We start from the raw sequence: 23,738 nt of genomic DNA on the forward strand, positions 1-23,738 counted from the left end.
GCATCTGGTTCGAGGCGAAAGTTCGAGTGCGACACCCGCACATGACATCGCTGTGTCGGAGTGTGTATCGAGGGATGGGACAGCGAGCTTCGGGGGGAGGGTGGTTTCATTGTGACGACAATATCGCCTTGGGCGGCATTGGCGAGGCAGAGATGCAAATTTCGTGGAGGACGGCTCTGTTCTCTGCGTTTTCATCTACGGACAACGAATTTGGTAATACTGCGAGGGATTCTAACGGCACTCGCTCCTTCAGGATCTGCTTACCGAAACAATTAATTTTCCTTAAGACGGAGTACCTTTGATCATTATATGAATTTAACGTGTGAAATCATTTCTCGAAATACTTTCAATAATTTTAGAAATAATTTGAACATGAGGAAACGAAAATTAATATTACTAGAAATGGTTTCCCTTAAATCTTTATTACCAAGAAGCCTTCATTTTACGAAGATGTACATTCGCAATTTTCTTTTGTTGCAGGGGACAGCATCTTTCAAATCGCCACAGCAACGTTTATCGTAAGTACCAATATCCTTCACCGTTATCCATCGATACTCTTCAACTCCTTCTCTAAATCACCCTCAAGCTAACCTCGACGATGTTACGCAACGCGATAGATGTCTATACGTATAAGAACTTAAGCTTAACCCATCGGAGCTCTCGAAGAAAACGAAGAATCGTTTATCTCGCGTCTATAGAGACGCGATTCCTCGGCTTTCTACGCCATTGCGTGCATACACTCGTGCAGGGAGCAGCGGGTTAGCAGAGGGAAGGGGTTGACAATGCAGCTGCGACGGGGTGGCAGATTCGTAGTCGTCGTAGTAGTCTCGTCGTCGTCGTCGTCGTCGTCGTCGTCGTCGTCATCGTCGTCGTCGTCGTCGTGCAATGTCAGTGGCGATATGACGGTGACGGAGACAGAGTAGGAAGAAGGAAGGGTGGTTAGACGTGTGGGAGAAGGTAGGTAAACGGGTGCTCGAAGAAGGGAGGAGAAGGAGAAGGGCGGAACTGATAAACGGAGGTGGAGACGCTCTAAGGTACATAATCATGCTTGCTGATTCCTTCGCTAATAAAAGTCTCACTGTCTGCCCATCCCCAGCAGTTTCGTACCTCACCCTCTTTTGCCCTCGTCATACTCTCGTTTCTCTCGTTCCGTGGTGTTCGCAGCACACGGAGATCTACCTTTCCCGCGGCCTCTGGCTGACTCTGGTTTTCTTCTCTCTTGCTCGCGCGCTCGCAAGTCGCGGCACACATGCGTCACGTAGACAAAAGTGCATGTGTGCCTACGAGCGCGGTAACCGGGTCCGCGAAATGCACCCTTGCACGTAGCCAAGTCCCGCGACAGAGATCGGGGTGAACTCAGGCTGTGTAAGAAGACAAAAGTAGCAGGGTACGGGAAGGGGCAATGAGAATTGCACGAGATACGGGTCAGAAATGCTTGCCGTAGCAGCATCTGAAGTTGCAATTTTTTTCATCTCCCGATATCCACTCGAAGATTACGCATACGTGTATTCGTACAGTCGTTTCGTCTCGCGTCTCGATTTCCTACTCTCTTCTGTGGACTTGCCTCGTTTCTGCATTCGTTGGGGTTCGTCGATATCGTCCGGGACTTGCGACGATGAACACTCAGTATGTATATCGATTAGGCAGCGACCGACGATCCCTTCGAGATCCGCATCAAGAACGATTCGCAAATTAATTTGGCTTTGTCGGTGAGCCTGCCGCGATACGCTGATCTTCAAGGTAAACAGTCCATGTACGTCGCTCTTCGTTCTCTTTCTGTGATTCTATAAAATGTTAATCGGTATTCAGTGGAAGGATGCAAGATGCATGGACCATTGCATTAATATTTTATTTGAAAGCACGAGATCTTATAGATTATAGATGCATCGTTCTTTCGTTCGTTTACTCACAGAGTAAGACTTTCGATAAAAATCCCATCGTCGTAGTTTTACTTCTCACAGTTTCGTGAGAATATTCTCATCCTCGTTGGTAGTTCACGTGGCATTTGTATCTCGATTAAAGAAAATAATTTCGATGTAATAAATTCCCGTTTCCCAAGCAAACAGAGAAGATGAAACATATCGATCTAAATGCAGTTCGGTAAAAACTATCCATCACCTAAACACACCCCTTCAATCAAAACCTTAAAAAAAGGGCTCCTGCGAGTCCATTAAACCCGATACAAACCAAACAGCGAGATGTCCGTGGAGAAACACGATCCAAATCAACGGAACAGAAGAACGTGTACACGTATTAAAAAAGTGAGGAGAGAGCCGGACCATTGAATGGTGCGGTTACCCTCGAGGTTGTTAAGGTGAGCCAAGGGTAAGGTCTCGGTGTCTTCGTTTCAGGATCGATCTTTAAAGGGCCAAGCGTTCGAGTTCGAGGGCCCTTGGTCCAAACAGGTCTCAAGGTGTGTGTCTCTGGTGGATTTAAAAGGCCCTTAAGGTGGCCGTGTGCAGAGCAAAGAACCAGATGGCTCGACCTACCCCACCCTTCTCGTCCTTCTGCTTCCTCCACCCACGTGTCTAGGCGCTCCAGTCGTTCTCGACATGAAAATGGATTTTCCTTCGTTCTTTACTACCACTCCGTCTTTCTCTATCTTCCTTCCGTCTAGATTTCTTCTTCTACCCGTTACAATTTCCTACACGAGAGAACGAACCGTTTTTCCCCTCTTCTGGCACGCGTTAATAACGTATCTTGATGCGGCCGAGAGAAACTCCATCGTTCGACATATGTTCCAAAGTCATTGTGCATCGTACGGTGAAAGAAACGATACAGTCGCGTTGCTCGATCGTGAAACGCTCCTGGATGCGGTTAGTTTTTGATGATGTTAAGCTCCCGTTAGGGAGGGGGCGGTTCAAAAATGGAGCCGGATATAGCGGAGTGTGTTGGCCAATCTGTCGCGAACAGTCGAAGAATTGGAAGGCTCGCGAGGGTGGAAGAAAAGATAGAGAACACTGGTGGATTCCGTTTCGGTCTTTTTATCGGAGGCACTTTAGCCGTCGAATCATTGCGTTCGCATGATTCCATAGTTCAGTTTCTGACAGGCACGCGTGTGTGTATAATATACTTGAAAGTCGAAAACGTAACGGAATTCGACGTTGAGAGGTGAGAAACGGTGCTGAGGTGGGTTTCTGGAGGAAACTCGTGCGGGCAGATGTTTCGCGAGACAAGTTGTTTTGTAGACGATGATAGTATTGGAGGAACGTTGGAGAATTGAATTAGACGCTGAACGATGAATCGGCTCTTTAGTAAATGGCAGCTTCGTTAGTTTCTTCATGACCACTTCGCAAAGCCACTTCAATGCAGATGTGACGTTAGTAAGTTTGATTGAAGCGGAAAAGGAACAGGGATAGAATCGGTTGCTAGAAAAATAATGATTGTACCAAATTGATAGTACTGTACCAAAATAAACAACGATGCTACAGCCATAAAATTGACCATGTATATTATGTTATATAAAATTGATATACGTAATAATGAGCATATAAGTAGCGAAAGTAGTTATAGCAAATTCAATTTGATTTAATTCGTAATTATTACTCTGTGCTTACTACTGTAATGATTACACGAAAGGTATCTTTATATTCGATATTGTGAAATAAAATAGGAATAAATTTTTCCATAATGTCATTAGTTGAATTTACGAGTAAGCATTTGCATATTTATAAAACTATTTTAATTTCACATATGAGTATTTCTATTCTGACAAGTAATTAGATAATACAAAATTGAGAATAATAGCCTATCTTAAATACTTTGATACATAAGAAAATTCAAATATAATGTCTCGTATAAAATGAAAAAGAAACAAGAAAAGATCCAAATTCCGACACAGGACTCCAATACGATTTAGTAAAGATACCAGGTGTAATACTCGGAAAAGACCGATCGGGCACACGTTCAATCCATGCGGAAAAACGAAGGTACACAGCGCAGACAAAAGGTTTTACGGTCAGGACATTATGTTTACCACACGAAACGCCCCCGCAATACCTTGCTCGGCACACCGGATGTCTCGTGCTGAGAATTAGCAGGAAAGATTTACGGCCGACGACAAATCGGTCTGTAGTTTCTCTCTTTCAACCGAGGCGTGAAAACGGTCGAGTCTTCCTCGTTACTGGCCATTTTGACGCAGTTTAAGAGGTTTTAGTCACTGTGCAATAACACGCCGGACAATGAACCGCCTCGCTTTACATCCATTTTCGCGCCTTTGTACATTTTTATGGTACCCGTTGTAATTAGTTCGGATCCTTTTTTCGACTAAAGAATACGGTCACTGAAGGCAGTGGCCAGGAAGTTTTCCTTAACATAACCGAATCTTTTGTCGCTGTATTAATAGATCAAGAGGCTAAGGTCCAATTGAAAGGATACAATGATATTCTTCGGATCTTTTGTCAAGTTTTGTGTACAGCTTGATAGAAAAATTCTACAACTCCTTTTACACAATAATTTATTAGATTAGTGATATTAACGATTTAGCAAGTGATCAATTAGAGATTATATTTATACATTAACATTGCAGAAACAATTCCTTCATTTTTAACGAGTATTTGACAATGTACAATGATGATGAACATTAGCCTTATATCAATTCATCGAGTAATTTGGTTTCCTTGATAAACATTAAGAAATTCTGATTTTTGTTCTCTACCAAATTATCTTCCAAGTTATGTAAACAATTTTTCTCTCTTACAATTTTACAATTTTATGTCAAATTTGATAAACTGTCTTATAATTTGTGCTTGCTTTAATACCAAATCTGTTACCCTTGTACATTATACAATTTATTAGAACAATTTATCTGTTTATTAGAATTTATTAATTCATTTGTGTAAAAGGATTTATCGCCTTCGAGCTTACGAATACTAAAATCTATCCAATTTGTTATATAAAAAATATACTTCCGTGATCTGAAGATTAGTTTGCTCCGCGTGCCGTGTCATTTTTCATTTTTCAAATATTGCATTTCTGCCCCTTTGGTATATATACCGAAGAGGGCGCATCCCGAACAAATCGATCGAAAGTTCGTCACCTTAATAATCTCTTTCTTTCTGCCGTCCCCCGGTTCACGGTATTGCACGCAGCACGCGAGGGAGCAGCCGGGCGTCTGGCCAGACGGAATTTTAATGGGGCACGGCACCCCATGGCAGTTCCGTTCTCTAATGTGGAAGTAGCTCGTGCTACCTGAGCAGCTGCGCATGTGTGCGAGGAAAAGGGAACTCCCTTGACAGAAGTTTTATTTTATTTTGCCTTACCTTATGGGGCCACCGATGAAGAGGGGGGACCACGCTACGATACACGGCCAGAGAAAGAGGGAGTAGGGTGAGACGAAGAGAAAGGAAAGAAGCCCCATGGGTAGACGCCGCCAGGTACCCACTGCGGGCCGAACGTCACGGTTGAGAGGGGGGCCCATCTGCCCCCTAACGAGTGTGTGACGTCAGGTGTGACGACGTGTGTTGCGAGCTAGACGCGTCTTCTGCGTTTTTCACCCTCTTCTGTATCCCTTCGTTACAAAAATGTATAATGCACCAATGATATACACTATACAGGATGTTTCAAAGAATTTCGATCAAACTTCAGAAGCATGTAATACAAACCAAAATAAATTCGATTTTCGCTGTTCAAACATTCGAAACGATAAAACATCCGGTCGAATCATTTATTTCTCTTTTTCCTTATTTACAATTGTTCAACATCAACTGCATTCGTGTATAAATATTTTGTTAAGATAATACATATATATAAATAAAGTATACATACAAGTATTTTATTTCAAAAATTATAATAAATGCGAGGCCAGGAATATTATTAATTTTCCAGTTATACATTGCATCTTATTTTATTATTTCATTACGAACAAGTTCTTTGGGATTCTTTAATATTATAATATGCAAATGCCAAGAACGCACTTGTTTCTGTCGATTCTGATTTCTTATCTTCTTTTCATGGTCCCTTGCATGTTTTAAGCCGCGTTGTTTTTCAAGCAAGGATACGATACGATATAGACTGAAGTCTTATAGCTTCGAAATTAACGATATTCGATCTATTCTTTTTAAGACTTTCTTACTGATTTTGGTGAATACTATATGCTGCTGACTTTTCGAAACAGCATATGTAATCTGTCTGCGTCGATTTTTGTTTCAACTGGGCGTATGTAGGTACGCGCGTAGAATCGTCCAGCGAGGCAATTCATCGAATCGAGGCCGCTGCGTTTTCGCGGCATCCATTTGCCGCGATTGTGCTCGCCGCAAAAATTGTCTCTTTCAATTTGCCCGGTGTCGCCGGCTGTATAAAATATGAAGTTCGGGGTTTCACGGTTAATTGTATTGGCGTCTGAAGGGTCACCTTTTCAATTCGTGAAATTAATTTCGTGGCCAGCGCGAGCGCAAGCGGCCATCTCACCCTATTGATTGGAAAGTTTACGCGAATGCCTATACATCGATTTCGATTTCGCTTGGAACTTTGCCGCGCGCGTCTCAAAGCGACCCTTGATTAATGGAAAACCGTTTTTCACGTTCCGCGATCCTTCGTATAATTAATTATTTCTTGAATCAGCAAGGTTGAAATAAACGTTTTGATTGGAAACATCGACCGATTCTAGCCGCCTTTTTATCTTGGCAATCGATGGTGAAAAAGCGGAAACGAGAAGTCGCGAACTTTGGATGGCAAACGCGGAAAGTCACGCGCGCCTTATGGTCGTTTATCGCTTCGATACGTTAGAAAGTTCGTCGAAGTACCAGGATGGTAGGGATAATTACCGGGTTTTCTAAATTACAGTTAATTATGCCAGTCAGTTTGGCAACAACTTGCTTTCTTCCAGTGGCAAAAGCTGTTCTATAAAAATTTGCTTGAATCGATAGCGTGGTTCTACCGGTTTTGTCGATTCACGAGGTTTCCTTTTACAGGTCTTTCACGGTTCCTGTAATTCCTGTCGGTCCACGGTTCCTGTCGGATTTTTACGCGAAACGTATGAAAGATAAAAATCTCCTTTATCATGTGTGATACGTTCTCTTTGAAATATTTTCGTTTTTACACAATTCAAATATTAAAAATTACCGATAATCGTTAAAAATAGGCAAAAAGACTACCGAATTCGAGGCATGAACATTTTTTAATCTACACAAATAATAAAATAAATTGGAATATTTGAAAGTTAAACAATGTTTCTGTCTGAGAATAAGATATAGGTTTCCAGAGATAAGAAAATGACAATTTATTAGAAATTAGGATAGAAATCCTTAAATTCTCTAACTTGAAATGACCGAATTGATTCGTAGATGTAAATTTTCTTAGAACAAATACACGAATATTCAAAACTACATAAACAGGGAACGACGTAACTTATAAAATCTCGCATTTCCGTAAATTATTACCTATGTCTATCAAAATCATGTTGTTTTCGTACTTTCAAAGGCACTGCATTATATTCTTATTGACACAGTGGTTCGATATCCTTGGTACATATTACGTTTCAACGATCGAAACACGCTGGCTCACTCACTTTTATCGCAGTAGGCGTATTTCGTATCTTTAACAAGACCGTTAAATTGTTCTTTATCACACGGCTCGGAGTTATCGTGCTAGGCGGTTTCTGGAGATATATGCACGCACACTTACTTGTTCTCAGCACGCCCAGAAAGCCTGTGCGTGATTTCTGCTGTTTACAAAGAACATTCACATCCGAAGAGACGAGTCAGACTTTTCCGCGCGCGTTGACATCCATTTCAAAGTCGTCGTTCAATCAGCGTCAAAAGACTCGAGTAAAACACGTTCCCCAACCACGCGAACCCGTTAAAATAGAATATTACATTGCAACAAAACACTTGTATAAGTCGAAATTGTTGCAACATTTTTTTCTATCAATTTCATCATTTTGTTGGGAATGGAGTTTTCTTTTGGAAATATACTTTCTAAGATCGACGAGTCTTTACAATTATAAATATTTCTTTTCAATTTTTATACGCTGTATTTACATATATTTTATATTTATATAATCTTCTAACGATATGCTGAAGATTTTGAAATTTTTAATACACCAATCTTTTAATAATTCTATTTATGTTGCTACACGATGTTGCATTGCTCTTACGATCGGTCCCATATTGGAAACTTGGACACAAAATTAATTCGGTTTCAGTTTTAACTAATTTCCTATTTTCACGTTATAGATACCAAAATGTAGAAAAGGATAACGAATTAAGATAAGGATAATGGACGCAATTATATTTCATAAGTCAGGTCATCGATTTTTACTATATATTTTTGTTTCGATACAAATAAGCTTCGAAAATTTGGGGATAAATGAGGATTATGACAGAGATATTGCAAAAATGAATTTCGGTCAACTGTATCCTACACTTTCTGCTCCGAAACGGAAACCAGAATAGACGGCCAGTGACCCTATCTCATCTGACGTTTCAAATAACGCAGAAAATCAGATAGTACTTAGAATTAAAACATTCGTCAAGTGTCCTATTTTCATTTTACGCCTAGGAATCGACTCATACAGAATTACATAAAAGTACATCATTTTATATAAACACGTACTTTCAAAACCTTCTGATCGTAATAGAACTTCAATGAATAATACTTAACACCCTATTTTCCAACCTTGCCTGCTAATTTCAATTCATATCGTTATAATTATCATACAAATATTTTCCTGCCACCTCCAACAATCTCGAACCATTATCAATCCAGACACGTGCCTCTACAGAAACCATAAAACTGGTGTGTCGTTGACCATCCGGAAAACACGGGATTGGTTGCGCAAAGGGTTGGCTCAGCATGCGTGCAATCCATCAAAGAGTCAAGAGTTGGCCCTCCTTCAATCGGCGTTCGCATTCTTCGAGGCGAGCAGGAGCGCGCGCGTGCACGAACGCCGAAAGAATCGTGCATATGCATATCGATCGATCGGTGGTCGGTCGGTCGGTCGCGTGTTACACGCCTTGCACGAACGAGCTCCAAGTATAAGTACGTAATACGCAGGAATGAAGGGGCATGCGTCACGGGACATCTGCCGCGGGCGCGTGGCCCCCGTTTGTACCCCAAAGAGCACCGACTGAAGAGAAGGGTCCTTTGAGACAAAGAAAAAGTATGACGTACCGGCAGCTGCCGCTCACGGTGACGTAGGGGCCCCTCTGTCTACCACCGATCATCTAAGGTGAGTCCCCGGTGGAACGAAGATTTACGATCGGCGATCGCGCGTATGACCGCAGCCGCACCGCCAATTCACACCCGAGGTGGCGTTCGGGGTGAAGCTACAGTATCTTTTCTCCGTTTAGAATTTGGACCATCTATTCTTATCGTTGTAAGAATTGTTTACATAGGTTTCTGATATCGGGAATATGTGTAGTGGTATAGTAAAGGTATAAAGTATAGTAAATCAAATATTTTCACTGTTATGCATGTATGGTTTCTTCCGAAAGAATTGGATACAGTAGGAGTTTTGCGCAAGATCGCATTTTTCTAAACGCAACTAAAAAGATGGAATCTAGCTAAAGGATCGTTTCATGCTTCAAATACTTCTTACGTATAACGAGAAGTTTGCTTTGCAAGTTTTATATACTTTTCCACGTAACCCGAGTACCATAAGAGAATGCATTAATACTTTACTTATCTTTATTGGTAGCTCACTTTGAACAAGAATATCATAGTCTTTCATCTATTTTAAAAAGAAGTGGACAAAGCTGATTGACATTTAGTCTTTTGCCATGACTTATAACTAGGTCCCCTATTATGGTAGTATTTGACTTCTTTCTACGACTACGTTCTTACGTAATACGTGTAACTTGAAAGAGAAGAATTGAAATCTCCGATGGACGACGCAAACAAAAGCTTCGTTCAACCTGGTTTCCATTATAATCCGTCGACTCGCGATCGTAGCTACTTTCATAAGCATCTGGAAAGTTTAACTTGAACGGTGGACTGATGACTTGCGAAAATATCGCGTACCAGTGGAACTCGGCGTAAGCCTCGATCCGGCTTCTTTTTTTTCACCAGTGTCTCCCCTGGCTGTCCGATAGAGACGAAGCAAAGTCCGAGAGTCCATCCTCAAAGCTTGCAGGCCGCTGAGTGCATGCCTTTCTTCTCGACAGAGACGCGAAAGAGGAAAGGAGACAAAGACAGAGGCACGCGGTAAAGCGTACTAATCTCCCAAGTAGACACGCTAATGAAAGCTCGGATGCCACTGTCTTTCCCAGTTTTTTTTCAAGGCTCGCTCGCTGTACGCGCATCTTTTGTCTCCCTGTTTTCAACGGAAATTAAACCCAAGACATTGAGATTCCGTACGTCGTAATAAGGATTCCTTCATTCGCCCGATAGGCATGTTAACAAATTCCAAAGTTACGTCGTTACCGTGATACTCGCATTTTTAGACATAGATTTCAGGAACAAGTTTTCTTATTTAATTCTGTAATGTATAGAAATTCGTAGTATAGTTCAGTATACGTGCATTTGTCTACTTTCTAACTGCATCGTTTTGAAGAAAATTGAACTGGAATATTTCTCGAGTATACGTGTACCGATGTCAGATTTGGATTATGGTAAACAAGATCGATTTTCTCGAAAATAAAATCGCCAATTCAGTTTTGTTATTTTCGGTCTTCGTCTTATTTTCAGTCATAGAATTTCCACGTTTGTCCACGTTTGAACCACCATTTTCGGTCCATCTTATATAATGTGCGTATAAGTAAGCTAAAAAGTTAAGAAAAATCATTAAAACATTAAGAAGAGCAATAACGAAATCAACAAGGAAGGTTGCGCTTGAATAGGCAGGCATTTGTATAAGTCAAAGTAAAACTCACGTGCTAGCCAAAGAATAGCGTACTGGGATCCTTGTTATTACCTGATGGTTTCCGCGCCCCTGACTAAGGGTGCTCACAGTACCTCTACCATTCCCAATCTCCTCGCATCTGTCAGGGCACGCGAATCGCGTTTGCACTTGAAAGATGAGGTCCGGAGAGAAAAGAAATAACACGTCCACGGTGGTACTTCCCCTTCTAAAGAGATCAATTAAACCGTTCTTGTTCAATTGCACGAAATTAATTCGCGTCAAATGGAACAATAGAAAAATATATTTTGTCCATTCTGGTATTTTTCCTTCAGTGCCCGATTATTATTGCATATAGTACGCAAAAATACAAACAAAAAAGATTAGAAATTAAAAATAAAGTAAAAGTATAATATATATAGAGGATGAAAGAAATTTTTATTTAAATTCCATTTCCTTAGTTCTATTGTAGTGCAATGATAAATATTATTAAATTTCGTAAAAATATGAATTTGCATAAATATGCAATTGGTTCTGTTAATTAATCATTTTTACAGAATAGTTTCGTTAATTTACGTTTAATAATTTTGAAGTTTTGATAATTTAACAATTCTTCTGGAATGTTATGGATTATAGTTAGAAATTGAAGAATGAAAATTTAATATTCTTACGTGTTGTTTGTTATGAAATTATCTGCTTACGGAGAAGATTTAACTCTGCAGATTTTTAGACGCGAAGAAAGCACATGTCAGAATAATCAAGTTTACCTGAAAGAAATAATTAATTACCGTGAGTTGGAGCATAACTGCGCTCGTCCGCCAACATGACATTTCATTTCCTTTACAAACAGTGTAAACATCCTCCATTCCCGCGTCTGCTGAATATTTGAACGTCTGTATAAATATGTCGCGACTCGTATTTTTCCTGACCCCACCCTTCAATTTCAAAGCGTCAATTATTCTTGTCCATTATACCGCGCATACTCTTCCACGGTTCGTAAAAGTTCCGTGATGTGAATGTCTTGACCACGATTTAATTCTTTGAGCTAAATATCAGGATTTTTGACAACACTCTTGTACAATCGTTTTCTTATCAAACCACGACACATAATTATTTTTAAATCTGAAATATAATACGACTTCTACTGCAGAGGTTTCTTATGTGACAACTAAAAATCATTACACTTATCAAATCAAACGAGGTTAGTATTACAAAAAGTATTACTGAAAATTCGGAACGCGATTTACTCACATCGTTCTAAGACTTTGTCTTATAGACTTCAAGAGATTGAACCATTAATAGTCAATAGTCATTTCTGACTACCGTTTCGCAAGCTTTTAATCGAATCAAATCAAAAACAGACACTTTATGAGTATCGTATACGCGACACAATAGGAGTAAACTAATAGATCCATAAGACAAGTCGAATAATTTACATAAGCGAAACATTTATAGTACTCCCCTTCTGGAAGCTTTTAATCCTTGCACACGTTAATCTCCAAGTACCTTCGAAACGTTTCCATCCTGAAGGATTTCGACTGCGACGATCTTCCGCGAAACATTTTTGCTCGAGTCATTCGCCGGCGGTTTTCATGAGCCGAAAGAATTGCACAAGGGGTAGCGAAGGGGTTACTCCTTGTTGCAAGACAGAATTCCGAGAGTGGCAGGGAGAGAGAAACAGAGAGGATCGAGAGCACAATGACCGCAGCGAATCACGAGTGAATTTGAGAGCGAAATCGCAGGATATTGTTTGCGAGACAGATGCATCATACACATCGAGAGGAGAATGTGAGCTGCTGTCGATGAAAAGGATTCGCAAAAGGGCCCAGCAGAGCAAAGCCGCGATTCCTTTGCATTCGTCTATCCGGGAAGAACCCTTTCATTTGCATCTGTCTCCGAAATGCAAAAAGGCCTTTTCCAAAATACAGATGTTCCTAGCCGGCGGGTTAGTTCGCGAGCAGCCGCTCAAGTGGAACAGAAAATAGGATATTGTGCGTTCTTTGGCTTCCTCCAAGACATTCGTTTCCACCTTCCAGGTACCCTTCGAATCTCAATTCGGTCGTAGGAGGGACAGATGTGATCAGCGATCATCTGCTTACCCCTTCGATCAAAGAAAATCACGTTTAACGAGCGATGTTTTCAATCGCTTCCGCTCGCGGCGAATAGGCGATTTTGATAGGCATTTTTCATAAACGTGGCGAACTACCATAAGTATTTCTCTGCGTTGTACTTTTATTCTTCCCGCGAAGAAATTGTTTTATTCTCTGAAACTGTTTGGTTTGGGATAGTTAGAACTTTTACAGATATTAAGGACTAAAACCAATAAAGACAGTGAAATAATTTTGAAATTATAGAAAATTGGTTGATAGATGTAAAGTAATATTTCCAGTCACATTACTGTGGATTTCATGAATTTAAATTTTAGGCTTGCATCGGATAGAAAATATAGGAAGGAAAGATTCGACGAAATAATCTCGATATAGGAGATCGTGGTTTATGGTTATGCTCCTGTCACACGACAAATTAATCAACTGATTATTTTTAAATAAGCAGCGTCGACACTTGGCCGAATTTTTCCGCTTATAATTCTCATCGTTAGAGCTTGCAGCTGTACGCGTTTATCGGTGTCGCGTTTATCATCGTTAAAATATTTTGCATCGAGTGTCAATGCGCGTTTAAACGTTATTTGCTATCGCGCGACCGTGATTATCGTTGGTCGGTGGAAAGCTATTAACGGAAGAAGCAACCGTGCACGCGAGTAGTGGATAAGGAGCTCGGAACAACGAAAGAAAGGGAAGGTGAAAAGAGGGTTGGCGGAGGAAAATCGACGTGGAAAAGAACGTGGAAGGAGGTAGACAAAAAGAACGGAAACGGAACCACGGTGATAATGCCTATTTGGCATTTCGATTATCGAGATCAAAAAAGATTTTCAGTTCGTAGTTCATAGGTACGTGCGCGTATTAGCTGACAGCTCTGAAATTGCGAAAAAAAGGAGAAAACACAAGATCGGTCCGCTTCACGAACGGTGAGACGCAAGCGCAGAGGTGTAGAAAAAGAGAGTACGCGTTAGATCGAGTTTGCTGATTTTCTGTCGTACGTAAATTCTTCGCCTTTTTTCCACCTCGCCTCACCTCCCGCCACCTCGGCTTAGTCGGCAGTGCCGCCGTCGCCCAGCCTCTCCCCCTTGGTCAGATTCCATCCTCCAGCAACCATGCTCCTGGAATGCGAGGACGAGGGGACGGAGGGTGGCGTGCGCACTTTTTGCGCGGAGATTTTTCGCAACGCCCTTCGGCTTGTCCTCCACCTCCACCTGTGCCACTGGCAGTAGCCCCCTCCTCCACAGCCTGCTGCTAGCCTAGCCGCGTTTTTTATTTTACCCCGCGCGTCGCCGCTCGGACCGTGCCGGGCGATCAATGAATTGAAGCGTCCGTCCTTTTTCCTTTTTTTTTGGTCAGCTCCTGCCTCTCCTCGTTCGACGCACTGCCGCCTGCACATTTCCATCTCCTTTGCACCGCGTTCCATCTCGCTTCGACTCCGCTCCGAATCAACCTTCTACCTCTGTCCCTCTCGTGTTTCGTCCACCTCTTTCTTTCCCCCGATTTTCCTGCACTCTCTCTGCATCTCCTCTTTCTATCCAACGGTCTTTCTCTTTTGCTGCCGGTGCCGGTATTCGTTCGTTCGTTCGTTCGTTCGTTCGTTCGTTCGTTCGGGCCTCTCTCTATCCGCATATCTCATTCTATTCCCATATCCTCCTGTTTCTCCTCTCCGTTATCGTCCTTCTCCACCTCCGCCGAGCTGGTCCACCTCTGGTCCTTCTCGTTCCTCATCCGACTCACCCTTCCGCGTTCGAGAGAAACGGACTGGAAGCTGTCCCGCTCGCACCCTGATCGCTCTTCTCTTTCGCAACGTCGTTCCACTAACGGCCTATCCGACCCTATCCTTTCTCCGTCTCTCTTCGATGCTCGCCGGACACACAGCCACCCTCTCTCTGTTTCCCTCTCCACACATGCACGCACTCACACACGTGACCGGTTACCACGGTGCATATACATTCCACATGCACCTGCACGCATGCAACCCTCGCGTTTCGCGATCTCGCATCGCCAGATAAATCTCACTGACGCTTACGTGCGAGCGACAGAGAAAAAGGGAGGCTCGACGAGAGATAGAGAGAATGAAGACTGGTGCATGCGCCCTGGAGAGGGAACATTACCTTTCCATATATGTATCCGTACTTCTTTCTTCTCTCTCTCTCTTGCTCTCTCTCTTTCTCTCTCCCACTAACCGACGCCTTTTTTCGTCTTTCTTTTTCACGTTGCACTTTTATTTCGACAAAGATCCCCCTCGAAGGTTAATGCGAATTTCCACGTAAAGCGACTGATGCGCCTTCGAGTAATATCGCGCGGTTGAGCGCGAGACGCGTGACCGTAAACAACCGGCTCCACCGGAAATGGACCAGACCCCTGTTCACAGACCGGCGCTCTTTCTCGCGAGCTTCGGATTTTCAGGGGAAAATGATTGGAATCGTCGGATGAAAGCCAATCGATGTCAGTCCTTCCGGGAAAACTCCTCGAAATTCGCCGGCGAAGAAACGCTTTTTCCACCGGCATTGTTCCAGCCCGGAATGGAACGTTATTACACGAGACACGCAATTAATTAAAATGTCGCGTAAAATTCCATTAAACGGAGCTCGTTGATGCTGAAACATAAAAATGTCAAAGTCGTTTTCCTAAAATTTGAGATGTGAATCTCACGCAAAGGATTTCTTTCATTTTAATGTTTAAAGGGATCGTTCGATTTAAAAAGAATTTATGGAAATGAAACGATTCGTAAAGTCGGAAGATGTGTTGTATCTTGAGAAAGTATCGATACGAGTGTTTTTTGCGTAACGGCAACGTCAATATGAAAAAAAACAAAAAATATTTGCAATTAGTCGAGTCGACTAACATAGGAATATTCCTATAGGGGGGAAAAGATACACAAATTCCGAAAAATTATTACCAACGCGCGCTCTCGTATCGGTGTTTCAATATTTTCAGAGATTCACTTATCTCTCTGCAGCATTCCTGCTCTGTGTTATTCTTCAGAATTTTGTTTTACATACTTCCATATCATATATTGCGGTGGCACAGCCGCGTGCTCCACAGGCTTGCAAAAAGCGCTTCCCCTAGAAACCTGTGGCAGCGACAAATGTAAAATTTATAACGCATTACGTGCTCGCGAATATTGTGACACGCTCGCGTCCGGTTATCATCTATAAAAAAAAATAAAAATAAAAAGCAAACGCAACAAGGTAAAACAAAAAAAATACATACATATATATATATACAATTGCACAAAAATAGCGACGTGATAAAAATAATAATTATGTTCTTCTGCCTGATATAAAATTGCCGGTCCCCACCCTTTCTTTTTTTGTCTCTGTTTCTCCGCATCTCCGTCCCTATCTCTCTAAAAAGACGTAAGTTTATTCATTATCCTGGACGTACAGTACTGGACAGTAGTCGACTGGACAATTGGACTGCCAACCCCATCGAGGATAGCCTGGGAGCTCCGGCGGCAAATAAAATCGTATTTCATCCCCTTGCCGGCGAAAATTTTGTCTCTCTTTCTTGCCTCCTCGCTCTCTCTCTCTCTCTCTCGTGTCCTCTCTTTTCGCGGCGCAAGCTCGTACATCAAAGCTCGTATGCGTCTATCTTCCTCCTCGAATGTTGCTGCTGTAGCTGCTACTACTGCCGCTGCCGGTGCTGCTGCTGCTGCTGCCGGTGCTGTTGCTGGTGCTGCTGTTGCCCTTTCTCTCGCGTTCCTCGCTTCTCTGCCGACCCATCAGCTCGAATCCCCCACTGCTCACCCCCGTGAACCCCCACATTGCCCATACCCCCTTTTGCCGCCCTTCCGACCGCCACCCACTCAAGCCCATCCTGTGTACAACTCATAAACTTTTGCACCGAGGTTTAGTAGTTGGAAGCTAACTTCCGGTTCTCGTGACACGCTCCTCTGTCCAGTGTCAGGCGTTGACGATGCCAATCGAGAAATCGTCGTGTTGTTACTGTTCGTTTCCAAACACCCGCCACGCAGCCACGCTAACCATGCGTTGTGTTCTCCTCACCGTAAACATATTTACCTGTTTATTTCCCTGTATCGACAACAGGGATATTCTTTCACAGATGTCGAAGCGTGTTTTAGTAGATCGTATCCGATGTATTCTTCGTAATAGCAGTTTCTTGCTTTTTCAATGTTTTGGTACTTGGCAAAGCGAAGGAGACTGCGCTAAGGACCTGTTTACCTGTTCGTGGGAAAATAGATAAGCAAAGAATTCACGATATAATACAGAAAGTTACGTTGAATATCTAAAACACAGTAATCGTTAAAATATCTAACCGATAGAGTCTAGACTCTGCATTTTAATTATTCGTGTAAGAATATACATTTTCATAAACACATCAACAATTTAGTGATTAACCTTTGTATTAACAAAAGACAGAAGATATCAGACACATGACTAACGATGCGAATTTCAATTTTTCTTTCGAATATTCCTCCGTACGTAAGAAGGTAGACATCTAGACGATTACAAGGGACAAAGTAATCAGTCGCGCAAGAAGTTAACTCGAACGCAGCATCGCGATTTATTTCAACCCTTTCATGGCCCAGGCTGGCTTCGGGACGCAGAATGCAAACCCCGGCGGTAAAGCTAGCTGACCACCAGTGGTTTTCATCGTATAACTCGATTAGCCCTGAATTCTCTCTTTTTCGATATAATTCAACGCCAATGCAATTTTCAGTAATTACGATAGAGAGCGTCGGACAAAAGAGGACACGGCAAAAGGGAGGGGCGGTGAAGCCGGAGATCCCATCAAACTCGCGGAATCCCATCTTTATGAGACTGGAGGACATTGCAAATCGAGTTTTCGTTTACATCCACGAACATCGACTTCGCATGGAAGGGAAAAAACGACTGGACAATTTGCGAGAAAACGACAATTAGATCATCCGTCGCAGACGATCGCAGGCAAAGAAATACACGGCTATGGAAAGACTCGAGCTTAACGAGATTTCCATTTTATCTCAATATTCGACGTCTTACGCGCGTTAAAGTCAAACGCATTTCGTTTTTGAGAATTGAAAATTTTGTTAAGTCATCGATAGATCGACGTCCTCGTTTTCCTATGGCGCGATTAACGGAACGCTAACGCTCAAAGGGTAGGAGAGAAACACGAAGGGGGTGTAAGCTGAAATACATTTCCGCGCTGATTCTTCGAAGCGGTTAACAGAGCTTAGAAAGCTGGTTTCTCCTTTCTGAATACGGCGGAGACCTTACTTATTAGACTCAAATTACAGGAAACTAGGTTGGAGGAACGTTTTTCAGCCTGTTTTATTCAACGCGGAAAAGATTAAAAGTACAAGGAGAACTCGCGGTCCGCCGTCACGAGGCGGAAGCTGTACGCCTCTTTCGACGTTTACTTACGCGCTTCCTCTGCCACGCGAGCGTAGGTCTCGCCAATTAAAAAACCCGACTTCTGCCAATGCGGTTTCGCTAGGCTCCCATTTGTGACTGACAGTTTTCATCGGTGCGCTTGCCGCCTGCCGCGTTAAAAAAGAAAGCCTCGCCACCCTGGAGCAGAGCGAACCAGGTAGAAAGAAAGGCGGGCGCAAGGGAAGGAATGAAAGAAGAAGAGGAAAAAAACTGTTTCCCGAAAACCCTTCCGAGCGTACACATCAAAAGCATCAGGCCGCGGCGGATGCGAAGAGAACGGTCCGCCCTCTTGGCACACACTCGAAGGTGCGCTCCTAATTGCGTTATCCGCGGCGAGAGGAGAAACGAAATGAGGGAAAAAACTGTTATAATTTTTAATTGGAGAACGCAACTGTCGTCCATCAAATTGGACCATTTGGCACGTGGCTGCCACGCGAGACTCCCGTTAAACACCCCATACAGCGTACACCGTTAGGGTCTACGCTACGCGCTTTCCTCCTGGAACTATAATAACAGGTGCTATGTATAGTAATTATAGTGTAGCGGTTCGTATCGGAACGCACAAATATCGACGGCCATTAAGAAGACGTAGTGCGCGTTCCAGAATACCTTCCGATGACGAGGAGATTTATGACACTGATCGATAAATCGGAAAACACTTTGCCTGGAATTCGAGGATAGTTATTCTTGTACTCGTGTTAAGATTTGCATTTTCTTGATATTTAGAAAATACAACTATGAGATCTGATACTTGACTTTTATACTCTTCTCGTATCTTGCGCGACACACCATAGTTGGATCTCTTTTCTTGTATTTTATATGAAATATACTGCCTTCCTCAGTTGAAATGCCTAGCATTCTTTTTTTTTTATTTTTCGAGATGGGCATATTAGAATATTTGTAGCTGCCGGTGTGTTTTCTCCTTTAAATAAAGTTACGTAAATGTATGTATGTATAGGATGTTATAAAATAGCGATTAAATGTTTGAAATTGAACGAAGAAAACCAAAATCGACGCAGAAGATAATAAAACTTGAATTTTCTCGAATATTTTGAAACGATAGTAGAACGTTTTAATTATCGAGGACGATATTATAGGTAGATCGTTGTATTTTCTTTTTTTCATGTTTCTGTAGATATAAAGAATAGCAGGAAAAATGAAGTTGGCGTTTCTATACATTCGTTAAATAATATTTGTTACGAGATGACCATAAAACTTTCTCCACGTGGATATTATTAAAGCACGTTTGATTAAATGCGACCAACGATGTTCGAATATCATTGGTTTTTTCAAACTTTTTGCTCGAATAAGTATTTAACTTCCCAATAAGAATTCGTAACGCAGTAAAATTTCAAATTAAGTGTCTTGCTTTTATAATTAAACGATATGAATGAGAAAAAAGATTTCACCAGTCAATTATTGGAAAATGAAAAGACAGCAGATAAACATTATAGAAGCGCTCGATATAAAAAGTTCGTAAAATGTAAAATATAAAAGATGTCTATGTACCTGTTTGTTTTTGTTTTTAAAAGAAATTTAGTCATTTCAAGAAAGATATATATAATCCAAATACTGTTTATACGACATTTCTTAGAATACATCAAAATCTGTAGTTCAAAGTTTTACCATACTTCTCTAATAATCTCTATATATTTGCATATATGTATTTCCGATTTGATATCGACGAGTTTGCGTCAAGGCTGTCGTAAATAATTGAAAAAGGCGTTAATGCGTTTTCTTGACCGAATCTGTTGCCTAATTTCTGTCAGAGCTTTCGATCGCCGCCTGTCGACGCGGAACAGACGCGGTCAAACAGATTCTTTCCATTTGTTTCGATTGGCGGACGATCGGCGCGCGTACTCACGGCCGGATTCGGAATCGAATCGTGAATTTTGCATGCGAGGAGGGGCCGTGCAGTATTCGCTCGCGCCACATCGCAGGAAGCCTCCTCTCTCTTCGTTATGGCGAGTGAAAAAAAAATGAGAACCAGAGAGAGAAAAAGGGAGGAAGAGAGAGAGAGAGAGAGAGCTTTTGTCGCGTTTGTAAATCGAATCCGTCGTCAAGTGCTCGTTCATATTTCACGCGGCAAGCTGCGAACGTTGTTCTCCGGTTGGAGGAGCTATCGAGAACGTCGCTGTCGAATGGTCAGAACGTTCGGTTCTTCGAATAGTGATGGCTTCTCGTTGTTTGATGGCGTTCGTTGTTTTGGTAGAGCTTGACATTCGTTTTCGTTGTTCCGTGATAAGGTTCGGCTAGACGACAGCTCGTCGATTATTGCAGGATATATGACGATCTCTAATGCTAAATAAATTTCCTGAATTGTGTAACGATAAAGACTAGATAACGTATATCGCCTGTTCTAAGTATTAGGATGTTTGCTTATGTTTAATGTCAATCGAATGCTTGTCGCGTCTTTTATTTTTTAGGTATTTTATTGTTGATCTGTTGTTTCGTACACGTATCTTAGAATATAAAATATGACAAAAAGTAAAACTAGGCATGATAGCCTTCGAGACTCCTAAAATCGAATTTAAGACGCATTTTACTTTTGTTCTTTTCGTAGTTTATCGTAATCTCGTTTCGTCTACAAATATTTATCAATAACGAAAACTTATTTCTTGTTTTATTCTTCATTTTTTCCTACCATCGGGTATCTTAAAGATGAGTACGATGATTTCATAAAAGTTGTGCAAGTAGACGTACAGGATGCTACTACAGTGGATAAGTTAATTCTTATAAAAAAATGAATACCCAATCGTGTAACACGAATCTCAATATTTAAATAAATTTGGTTTCCACGACTGACGTTTATTATCGATTGAATTGCTCGTAGTTCAGCAATGAACGCCAAAACGAAAATGTCCGTTTATTTATTCTATCTCTACCACGTAGGTTTATGACGTGATTTGTGTAAAGGAAAGTTTTCCCATACGGAAAAAGAGATAAGCTACGGTAATTAATTGAATGCAATCTAATAACTCATTTTGAATAAAAGGAGAATATATGGAATAAAGAAGAAGGATATAAATAGGAGAAGAATAAAGATAAAATATGAGAAACTAATAGCACACGTAGATTCGTACAACGAGAGAAGAAAAATGGAGAAGAATATACGAAATAAAAGTCACGTATGTTTCCTTAAACAGAGATAACACATTCTAGTATACAAATCGTCAAAGCAGAAATGCATTGTTAAAGAAATACGTTACATAAAAGTACGCGGAATTCACGATAAACGTAGTGGAATTGACGAACAGGAGAGCAGATACCAAGAATATTGATCGAATCCCATAAATCCTCATCGGTGATGTCGATAATCGGAGAATCCAATAATCGAGTCGCGAGGCCGACGTGCACGGCTAACAATCGCGGAAAAACGAAGAACGCGAGAAACGAAAGATCGCTTTGCATTCGAAACCTGGACAATCCACGAGGTATTTGCAAACGTAAAAGTTTGGTCGGAGAAAAATGGCGATTATTCGGACGAAACGATGAGAGCGGAGGGAGCTTGTGCCGCTTGAATTGCTCGATCTTCTTCTGTGTCGGTGGCACGTTCTCGCAAAAGAAACTGGTAAACGGGGAATCGGCGTGTTCTCCATAATTAAGGAAGACCGTTTAAAGCTTACACGATCCGGCGAGTTTTCGGGGGTTGAATTGTAACTTTCTCATGAGGAAAGAAACGCGCAAACGGCTCGGTGCTCGAGATTTAACGCATTTGCCGCGCTGCGGGCCGCGTTGCGGTTCATTCTTCCCGTGATTTCGCGTCCACTGATGCGTGTCCAGCCAGACTTTTTCGACGAGCCTCGCCAGCGCGTATCCGCACGCACCGAACCGCGGCTTGCCTCGCCCGAATATTCGTCTCTACACATACACACCGGCTTTTTTAATCTATATCTATATCTATACACACGTACACAGGAGCAGTAGCGAGCGCACGCGCGATCTCGCTTCCACTCACATAGGAGGCATGCACACGCACACGAAGAAAGAGAGAGAAAGAAGAAACAGAACGCACAGAGCGCGTTCGCGAAACCAGCCAGGAATTTTCTACCGTCGTCGTCCTACCATCGTCGAATCCAGAATGCCGTCGTGAATTCTGCATAATGCACGGGCCACGCTCGGCCGAGCTTCCTGCATAAAATAATCTCTTTCCGCGATCGCGATTCGCGGCCCAAGCCGGCCAAGTGAAAGAGTGGCAGATGTCACGTTGCCGCGTATTTTTCACCGACCCACTCCTACCCTCTCAGCCTACCGGTCCCTCTCCTTTTTACCTACCCTGCCTCTCCCTCGTGCCGTATTTTCTATCCATCGTCCCTCTTTTTCGCGGTTGTCGTCGGCAGGGACGAAACGTGAGCCGAGGTAAAGAGAAAGAGAGAGAGAGAGAGAGGGAGAGAGAAAGAGAGAGAGGGAGAGCGAGGCATAAACGGAGAGGAAGAGGAGGAAGAGATGGAGGAAGAGCAGAAGGATGGATAGGAAAGATGAGAGAGAAGCGTGGTAAAAATGAGAGAGAAAAGCAGAGAGACAAGGAGGGGTGGCTACACCGGGGTGGCAGTGTAACGGCGCGGTACGCGGGAACGTGCGTTAGGCGCGTGTACGTGTGCTGGCGTACGTGAGAGGGCTGGGATTACGGGAGGATAAAGAGAGAATTCGAGAGTGGCGATGAAAAATCATTTCGAGCCCGGTACCGAACCTTCGGCACGACGATTATTATCGTTATTAGCCGAACTGGTGCAAATTCGACGAGAAAAAAAGGAATGGGACGTACGGCCTTCGTACGGGAAGACGCCTAGAAACCAGGCGTCGATGACGTTGGATCTGAGGATATTAATGGATTACGGTCGTCCTTGCGGAGATGTAATTCGTTGGACTACGTCCACAGCGCAGGCAAAAATGAGCGAAACGGATATCACTTTTGCTCGGCTGCTGTCGACATTAATGCCTTGTTTCCTGGGCGGCACGGCGGCGATGGTTTTTAATTAATACTTGTTATGTCTGACTAGCGCGCGCTGCCGGTTCTTTCGTTTGGTGAAACACGGATGATATGTTGTTTGCACGCCGGGACAACGGACGCGGCGCAACACAGGCAGGATTAATGGGAGACGGTCCGATGATGTAATTCCAGGAACGTTTGATATTTCGCTGGCGCGGTAACAACGATTTTTTCCTTTTTTCTTCTATTTTTACTCGCGCGTGTATGCGTGTGTGCGTGTGTCGTTCGTTCTCTGTCGGAGGATCAAAGGTACACGAAACGCCGACGTATCGATTCGAGACTCGCGGAGAACACGACGAAAGTCTTCGCGGAGATCGGCGATAAAAAATTTTTGTAATTATCCTTTGTTATCCGATTATCGAACGTTTCGATATATTCGCGGATAAAGAGACGGTTATCGTGTAAAACGTCATTTTCTGGGTATATTAAGCGGCGAACAGGGGAAAACGAACGGCTACAATCTTTTCAACGGGAATCAAATATTCCGAAAGACA

At 42.4% G+C, this 23,738-nt stretch overlaps 1 long non-coding RNA gene across 1 annotated transcript in view; it reads left to right on the plus strand.

The window, feature by feature from the left end:
• LOC117154459 (uncharacterized) overlaps positions 1-23,738 on the plus strand; it is a 115,399-nt gene that overhangs the window by 47,314 nt on the left and 44,347 nt on the right. The window contains exon 3 of the long non-coding RNA XR_004463782.2: positions 481-518. This is a non-coding gene — a long non-coding RNA (uncharacterized LOC117154459). The remainder of the gene's footprint in view (positions 1-480; positions 519-23,738) is intronic.

This window comes from Bombus vancouverensis, chromosome 14 (genome assembly GCF_051014615.1).
Source record: "Bombus vancouverensis nearcticus chromosome 14, iyBomVanc1_principal, whole genome shotgun sequence".
NCBI classification, from domain to species: domain Eukaryota; kingdom Metazoa; phylum Arthropoda; class Insecta; order Hymenoptera; family Apidae; genus Bombus; species Bombus vancouverensis.